The sequence below is a fragment of the Pinus tabuliformis genome, chromosome 3_2 (assembly GCF_031772625.1).
Source record: "Pinus tabuliformis cultivar Carrire ecotype Pingquan chromosome 3_2, CPIR1, whole genome shotgun sequence".
In the NCBI taxonomy this organism is placed as follows: domain Eukaryota; kingdom Viridiplantae; phylum Streptophyta; class Pinopsida; order Pinales; family Pinaceae; genus Pinus; species Pinus tabuliformis.
The window spans coordinates 1,063,198,615-1,063,208,941 of NC_142302.1; positions in this window are offsets into that span (position 1 = coordinate 1,063,198,615).

A 10,327-nucleotide genomic window follows, 5' to 3' on the forward strand; every position below is an offset into this window, starting at 1 on the left:
ACTCCACTTTCTCACTGAAAAGGTTTTGGATTTATACTTTTATTGCCATCCATGAAGGAATGTCTTGTGGGTTATATTTCATGGTTGGGGAAAGGTGATGCGATAGTAGTTTGCCTCCTCTCTACTGGTTTTGGATCTAGTACAGCAATCGATAGTAGTGCACCTCCTCTCTAGTGGTTTTTGGTGAGAGAAGGCAATCCATCTGCATTGATTTTAGTAGCTGCATCATGTTAGAAATAATCTTGAGTTTATTTAGATGTTGACATAGGTAATTAGTTATACCTAGGTGATTAGTGGTTGAGTCAAATTTTCCGTTGTGGATTTGTAACCATCTACCACAAGTATATATTGGTATTTGATAAAGCATTTTTCCCATGCATTTGTTCCTTTATCCATATTTGTCACTGTATTAGAGCAAGGTTGATCCAAAGATGGATTAAACTTTTTGGATTGTTGCACGTTGTGAAAGGGTGTTTAATTTGTTTGAACTCTTTCTCTCACTATGTAGAGTGAAAAAAATTGAGTCCTAAATTAGTTCCATCCCTGATTGTTGTTAGGATTGTGTGAGAGACCTTGTGTATTGAAGTTGTGCATGTAACTATTGGTGCATGTGCTGTTGAGCATTTTAGAGTTGTCTACAACCTGCATTGTGGACCTGTGTGCAAGAGGAGTGGTTTGGAAAGTGTTACGAAGAGGAGGAGTTTTTGTTGTTCATACGAGGAGATCTTGCAGTTGAATCACAAACCTATTTGTGGAGTGATTGAAGATTTTGTTGGCCCGAAACCTTATGGCAACAAGTAAATTTCTGTCAATGACTAATTTGGAAGAGATTTTTTTGTCGATGAGTCATTGTTCACGTAAGAGTAGTAAATGAATTGAAGTTAAATTCCATTGTGACCACCAAGCCCATCAGAAGCATGTATTCAAAAAGAGAAAGGCACAACCACTTATGGTTTGTGGTACACAACTTCAATTGATAGTAAGCTCTTAGGTTATACAAACAATGATTTTGTTGGTTTTATTTAGGACATGAAGAGCACTTATGGATATGATTTTTTATTTGGTAGGAATTTGATTTCGTGGACATCCAACAAGCAATCCATAGTTGCCTTATCTTCTGTAGAAGTCTAGTACGTAGAGAGAAAATGCAACAACATGCCAAGAAATATGGCTAAAGAGACTTTTTCTAACTTAAGATATACATAAAAGGAGCCTACTTCAATCTTCTATGATAATACTTACACTATTTTATTGTCAAAGAATAATGTCTTTCATAAAAAACCTTATGATTAATATTACAAACCTTATGAATAATATTATATCTTAGGAATATGAATCCTTAGATTAATAAACCCAAGGGATTGATATTATAAACCCAAGGTATATAAATCCTAAGATAAATATTATAAACTCAAGGCAATAAAAAACTCAAGGGATTATAAACCCAAGGTAATAATATTAAACCCAAGGAATAAATATTATAAACCAAAGATATATAAACCCTAAGATAAATATTATAAACCCTAAAATAAACATGGTTGAGCATGGTTGATTTTCATATTTACACAATCTTTTTCATAATGTGACGTTGGACTATGGTTGATCATGATTGATTTTCATATTGAGAAAACCTTTGTCACAATGCGACGTTGGAAAATGGTTGACCATCGTTAACGATGCTTGATTTTCATATTGAGACATTCGTTGTCACAATGCAATGTTGGACCATGGTTGGCACAATGTGACATTGGACCAAGAGACAATTTTTGTCACCATGTGACTATGATTATTGACCATGCTTGACCACGATTGGCCATGGTTGACCATGGTTGAATTTCATATTGAGATAATCTTTGTCACAATGCGGAATTGGAGCATAGTTGACCATGGTTGATTTTCATATTAAGACAATACTTATCACAATGCAATGTTGGACCATGGTTGACCATGATTTATTTTAATGTCAAGATAATCTTGTCACAATGTGAAGTTAGACCATGGTTGATTTTCATATTAAGACAATATTTGTCACAATGCAACACTGGACCATGGTTGACCATGAAGATTTTCATATTGAGAAAATTTTATAATAGACGCTAAGATAAGTATTATAAACTAAGGTATATAAATCCTTTAATAAATATTATAAACACTAAAATAAACATGGATGACCATGGTTAATTTACATATTAAGACAATATTTGTCACAATACAATGTTGAACCATGGTTGACCATGATTGATTTTCATATTGAGATAATATTTGTTAGAATGCGACATCGGACCATTGTTAACTATGGTTGATAATGATTGACCATGACTAACCATGGTTGAAGATGGATGTCCATACCACAATGTGGCATTGGACTATGGTTGACCTTGCTTGATATTATAAACCCAAGTGAATAATACACCCAAGATATTAATACTAAAAACCCAAGGTATTATAAGCCCAAGGGAATAATATTAAACCCAATGGAACAATATAAACCTAAGGTATATAAACTCTAAGGTAAATATTACAAACCCTTAAAGAAACATGGTTGATTTTCATACTGAGACAATCCTTCGCCAAATACAACGTTGGACCATAGTTGACCTTGATTGAGTTTCATATGTAAATAATATTTGTCACAATGATACATTGGGTCATGATTGACCATGGTTGACCATGGTTGTCACAAAGCGACGTTGGACCATGAGACAATCTTTGTCACAGTGTGTCCATGGTTATTGACCATGGTCGACCATGAATTGACTTTAATATCAAGACAATCTTTCTCACAATGTAATGTTGGAACATGGTCGACCATGGTTGACCATCATTTGAATATGGTTTAACGGTGGTTGACCATATTTTGACTATGGTGTCTCTATATTTGACCATGATTTCATTATGGTTACCATTGAAATGATGTGTGTTGATGCTCAACCATGATTTGACTATGCCTAACCATGACCATTCACTATAGGTGTCCATGGCTAGTAATGGCCATCGATCATAGTTCAATATAGCTCATTATGGTTGACAATGGGTCACCTACTGATAGCCCATCATGTTTGTGGTAACTATGGTTCACCATGGTAGTCGTGTTGAATATTATTTGTGATGTTGCCCATGCTGACCATAGTTGACTATGTTAAAAAATAGTCAACCATAGGCAACCACAATTAGCATGTTTTATTGGATAGATTAATTTATAGGTAAGATATTCTAAATGTGTGTAATAATATATTAGTAATGCAGTATCACTATTATATTAAACATTTATTAAGATTTCTGAACTTAGGCTTTTGTGATCCATAACTAGATTGAAAAAATCTTTTGGTGATAATCACATTGGAGAAAGTATCGTTGACGCGTTTCGAAGCAACTAGTGTGGTTTATCTTCCGGACAAGATAAGGAACGAGATCAAGGCATTAAATGAATAGATTTAGAGATAATTTTACTAGCCTTTAGAGTATAATGACTAGTTTTGACCAAAGGAATCTTATTTAGAGTAAATATATTTAAAATAAATAAACAATTGATAAATAGTTAATGAATAAATTAATATTATTAATAATTTATTTTAGTAAAAGGAAGGACCCAAAAAAAAATAGGGATAAAGACAAATTAAATCAAACAATAAAACTCACTAAAAATTAATAGCGAAAAAAAAACACAAATAACATAAATTAAAAACAATGGTGGAAATTATTTTGTATTATTACTAGTAAAATTGTTAATAAAAATAACAAAAAAATTGTTGTTGTTGTTGTTGTTTTTTCTTTAGGCTTTTGTGATACATAATGAATTAAGAAAAGTCTTTTGATAGAAATCACATAAGGGAACATTTTGGCCAAGGCATTCGAATCAACAAGTGTGGTTCATCATCAGGACCATATGAAGAGGCAAACCATGGAAAAGGCTTAAATAGAGAGCAATGTAGAGACCATAAAAGTTGATTTTATTATTAAATTAAAAATAAAAGTCTTCTTAACCTAAATAAAAATGATACAGTCAAAATCAAATTGATATGAAAAAATAAAATATGAAATAAATAAATAGAACTTAGGAAAACAAGGCAAAAATCCAACACTTGCTAACACTCCAACCATCGCCTCTATTTAAATTTATAGGCCTCCTTTCAATTTGCAAGGCTCCCCTAAACTTTCAACGATGAAACTATTCAATCCTTACAATGAGCCTACCTTCTTCAACTCAGATGTGATTATTAGTCTTTTCTGCATGCTCTGTTAAAGCGAAGGAGCGAAACCTTCCATGTTTTATGCTGGTGGCATGTTCATAAATCCTCTGGTTAATTGAACAACTAGTTCCACCAATGTAAGGAGTCCCACATGAGCATGGGATGATGTAAACACATTTCCCCTCTCTAGGGTTCAGAGGGTCTTTTACTGATCTTAGAGAGCTTCAAATAGTGTTTAGGGGTCTCATTGTCAAAGGAACCCTATTTTATTTTAGGATCCTTACAATCTTATCTGTGGTCCCTTGGATAAACAGAAGATGCATTTGAGATAACCGATCCTTAAGATATTTTTTAATTTTAGGACATTTTTCTACCTTAAGGAAAGCTCTACGACACTAGTGTCTGATATAGCCATTCATATTGAAGACACTAAGAAAGTAGGTATTTTTATTGTTGAGGTGGTTTTCATCATAAACTCGCAACACCTGAGCGGCTAAAGTGTTGATAACATCTAGCTTTTGAGTAGGGAAATGATGTAAACTAACATAAAACATTATTCAAATGTTTTCACAATATTTTTTACATTTATTGATATTATATTAATGTCATAACTCAATATTAATAATATATTAAATATTAAACATTCATATAATAAAGGTATATTGTGTGAGTATTGTATTATAAAGATGTCTTCATTTCTTTTGTTTTTAATGGTGTGAATGAGGTTGGATAGAAAATGATTTAAGGTTATAACATTTTATTTTTGTAAAATTTACATATTTAGTTTTTGATAAGTGATTTTGTTTTTAATATGTGTGAATGGGTTTGGATAGAAAATTGTTTAAGTTTATAACATTTTATTTTTCTAAAATTTAGATATTTAAATGATTGTATTTGACAACCAGTTATTGATTAAGATGAGTAGGTCTAATAATTCGTTATGGCAACTCTCATGGTGTGGTAGAATTTATTTTCTGTGTTGTCTTTTTCTTTAACCAGCTATCTTCGGTTATCTCCTTTACATTACTGTCACCATGAATATATGCAATGTAGGTTATAATGTGCCGGGAATGATGTTTATCCGAAACTTTTTCTAGATATTCTAGCAAAATATTTAGAGAGGTGATTCTTTAACCCAAAAAAAAAGAGAGTGAGATTCATAGATTTATCAATCATTCCTCAGAACATGTACTTCTTTTTCCCGAAGTTACTCTTTTAGTGATAAGACAAGTAGACCTAACATATATATTAATTATTTTAGTCCTAGTAAGTATCAGATTAAAATACCCCAGAAATTTATCAATAAATCGTCACAACATGTACGTTTTTTTCCCAAGTTACTCTCTTAATAATAAGACAGGTCAACCTAACATATATATTAATTAGTTTCGTCCTAGTCAAGCATCAGATTAAAATACCCCAGAAAGTAGGTTCCTCTGGTATTGCTGGTGGTAGTATCTATCAGATCCCTCTCGTATTGCTGCTGGTAGTATCATCATTTTAACATATTATTCTTCATTGCCATCCCGACTTAAGAATTGACGACGACGTAAACTCTTTTAAAAAACACATAAGTTGCAAAGTGAAATTCGTTTAAGAAAAAAAAAACGAACAACAAAACATATAGTGAGAATAAGTTGATTTTGATTAAAATTATTATTTTTAATTAAGAGTTTGTTTATTACTTAGAGCTATCTCGCCGGTATGAGTTGTGGTTCTCTTTGCTAACCAATATTAACTTGAGAATGAGTTGATTATTGACTGATTCTGCATTCTGGCACTTTAATATTCAAACGCGAATGAAAGACTCTCCATGGTCAAGGACATGAGGAATTGATAACGTAAGCAGCCATTCAGAATTCTCAGAATTTTCCGCATTTAAGAGGACGGTATCCTAGCAGATTATCACTAGAATTGTTTCAAAATACTGAAATTTTATTTCAAGGTTATCAGAGGTAAATTATAATAAGAAGGCTATCAGAGGGAAGTTATTATCAGTTGTGTGAGAAGGATATGCAGTTACGAGTAGTGGTAATGAGCGTTTTTTAGAGCAGACTCCCCCTTGGGCAGTCGTAGTTGTTTGTTCAACCTTTGTTTTCATCTCCTTACGTCTTGAATAGGCTATCCATCATGTTGGAAGTGAAAATTTTGCCAATGTACTTTTCAATTTAATATCTTACTTCCAGTCTACACCAAATTTTGGTTTAATTCTATTTGGTATTCAGCACTATAATGGGATGTTAGATTTGCGCTCTATGCACTGGATTTGCTCCCAACGTCATTTTAGTATCTTTACTATGATAATCAGCCAAATTTGAGATAATTAAACTTATTTCGGTTTCAATTCTGTCATCATAACGGAACAGGTACGTAAATTCTATACATCATTACATTACGACATTAATTTTCCAAATGTTTTAATAACTTTTCCAACTATTGAATTGAGGCTTATGTTATCCATAATAGTTGTAATAAGAATTTTGGTGTAATCCATAATAGTTGTAATAAGAACTTTGGTGTCCTCTGCCATTAAGTTCACCATGAAAAAAGAGGTCAATGGTTGCCTCCCTTTCCTTGATATTCTTGTATCTAAGAATATGGATAGCTCGCTCTCCCACTCAGTATTCCCGAAGAAAACGCATACTGAGCAATATCTTCATGCCGATTCCCATCATTTCCCTGCTCAAAAGATATGTGTTCTTAACACCCTCGCTACTCGTGCCCTTAGGATTTCTGATGATAAGAGCTTTGATAAGGAGAGATCCCATCTCCTTAATGTCTTTGTGGAGAATGGCTATAGTAGGCGCCTAGGTCAGAAGGCTTTCCTTAAAGCCTCTAAAAATGCGTTAATTAATAAAGAACCAAAAGAGCGCCGACTAGGCATCCATCTTTCCTATGTTCAAGGTACCACAAACAAAATTGATCGGATTCTTAAGAGGAATGATATTCCCTCAACCTTTAGGCCCCTCAACACCATTCGCAAATCCCTCCGATCGGTGAAAGATCCCATTGACCCTAAGAACATGAAGGGTGTCTACTTGATCCCTTGTTCTTGTGGGACCCCCTATATCGGGGAAACATGGCACTCCATCCATCAAAGGATCAGTGAACATGCAACTGACCTAAGACATGGGAGAACCAAGTCTTCAGCGTTAGTAGAGCATGTAGAAAATACTAAGCATCAAGTTTGTATAGAGGAGGCCAAGGTTGTTGCCAAAATTGCCCAGTTCCATCATCGTAAATTCAGGGAAGTTATTGAGATTGAAAGAAGGCCTAACAATCTTAATAGAGATGGTGGCTAGAAGATCAGTAGTTGTTGGATTCCGGCCCTTTCGTCTTAGTATTTCTTCTTCCCCCCCTTTTTAATCCTTTTCTTGCTTCCATTGTTTCCCTTGGAACCTTCCTTCCTCTTAGGTTTTTTTCTTCTTGCTCTGTGGTTTTTATTTCATGGTGTCATTCTTTCTATATATTTATTTTTTTATTTTTTTTACCCATTCATTCTTATCTTTATTTATCTATTTTTTCAACCAACTTTTACCTTTACTAGCTAGGTTCCTAATTATATTTATTTATTTATATATTTAATTTTTAATTTTTTTTACAACTAACTTTTATTACTAGCTACATTCTTAATTATATTTTATTTATTTTATTTTTATTTTTATTTTTATTTTTGTTTTATTTTTATTTTTCTTTCTATTTTTTATTTTTATTTTTTATTTTCTATTTTTATTCTTTATTTTTAGTTAATATATATATATATATATATATATATATATATATATATATTCTAACTAAATATTTTCTCAATAATACCCTATATATATTGTTATTAAATGAAAGGCCTTCCTATAACTTAATATTGCTAATAACTTATTATTTTAATTATTAAATAATAACTTTTTAAACTATTAACGCAAGCACCTATAAAAATTAATTAATTTATAATAATTTTTTATACACATTTTAAAGGTATGGTCACTAAATATAACTTTGACTTTTTGACTCTGGTCCTTAAGTCAAAATTAGCCGTTGGAGGCTCTGCTCAGACTATTTATCACATAAAGCTGGATCTGTTTCTTCAACTTGTCCTGACGATGAACCACACTGGTTGGTTTGAAACGCGTCGACAAAGAACTTTCTACATGTGATTTACGTTGAAATTTGTATTACAACTTTTCCGACGTATTAAGTAAATATATGTTTTATTTAACCGTCTTAATTGGAAAGAGAATCTATATGCAACTAAGCATCTTGTCATATTTTGAGCATATGGAAAAGGATTTTCCTATGCTGTGGAAAGAACGTAGTCACTTAGTATTAAAAAATAGAAAATTGGATAGGATGAAAAACATGCATTTCTTTGTAACGTGGAATTTAAGTTTTGAAATCAACCTCTTTTTGTAATAACAAAGTATCTTTTTGTAATAACAAAGTATTAAGATACTGAGCCAAAAATATAATCGATCTGCATCATTCATCATAGGTTACCCTAAGGTAACCCTAGCAATAGCTAATAGCTTATGGTGCAGATCTAAAGTATAATAGAGAAGTATTAAGGAAAATTTAGTATATCTTTCCCATTACGGGAGAGAAAATACCATTGAATGATAAGTTTACCATAACCATACATATACCCAAATTTCTAGTATCCTTCCCATTGATTTACATTGCATTATTGTTTGGTAATTTAATTAACCTTAAATTACTTGCATAAATTATTGTCCAGGGCTAGTAAGCTCATAAAGTGTAAGTGTACTGTATATACTAGAAGTCTTTGGTTATTCACACCAATTCTAAATTAAGCTAAGTTATCTAAATATAAATTCTAAATTAAGTTATTGAAATGCACATGAACAAAGCAATTATTCCTAGAAAATAAAATGATCACACTCTTTTATCGAAGGCTACTTATGGAAAATTTCACTCTACTGCAAAAGAAAATCTATAAAATGATCACGCTCTTTTACTGAAGGCTATTTATGGAAAATTTCACTCTACTTCAAAGGAAAATATCACAACTCTGCATATAAGTTAATCAATCCCACATTTATTGTAAATGGAAATTAATTGTACTCTTCACATTATTTATATACACGAAAATGCTACTATTAATCTCATCACATATCTGTAAGAATATCATTCATAATTGTTTGAAATCAAAATGAAATAAATCTCTACTTAACTATATCCACACTTGCTTGAATGATAAATAACTTATGTTTGAAATGAAACATCTAATTCTGCAAATAAATCATTTTTTCTATAAGGAAAATAAACTATTGTCTAAGTATGAATCATATTTGATGGACCTCATCATTGGGTAATTATATGGGCCTTAATTGGCCTTAATTCACCTCCTAGCCTAGTCAAACCAACTATTCTCACAACTTATTGCATACTTTTGATTATATTTTGTTTATGAGATGAGTTAGAGTTGGATATTTTGCTTTGTAGTCTAATGTGCATGTAATGTAGGAATAAAGGATAAAAGCAAGGAAAATGCAGAAATAAAGGATAAAAGCAAGGAACTGTGGCAAAGACCTTGGTAAAAAATCGAATGGGACAAGGGAGAGGAATTATAGGAGGTAAATCCTCCTCCTTTACTACCCCTCCATTCAAATATTCCTCCATTAACTCGGAGTGCAAACAGCCAAATCATGAGGACTAGAAGACAACTGAGCAAGTGAATGTGACAGAAACCCGTTTTATCTTGAGTGGGGAGCATAGCCTCCCTAATGGGAAGGAAGTTGTTGGACACTTCAGATGTATAAGTAGAGAGGCTTAGGACCTCAATATGATTCAGATTTTTATTGTAAAACTCTAATTTATTTATGAGCTATAAGACTTGTCGGCCGGATAAGTCGTTCTTGTGGACAAGACCGACCTCCCTAGTATCTAATGATATCTAGCGACAAGCAAACCAAACAAATTCTATCTTTATCTAAATATGCAATTTATAGATAAAGGAAAACAAGTGTTTTAGGCCTACCTTGAGTCCAGTGCAAGTTTGTGGAAGCCACGCTCCGTTGATCCAAATGAGCTCCCTTGTAAAGAATCTGCAAACACAAACAAGCACACACATTAAATAGCACCTGAAAAACCAATATAATAAAGCATATTTATCATGATGATCA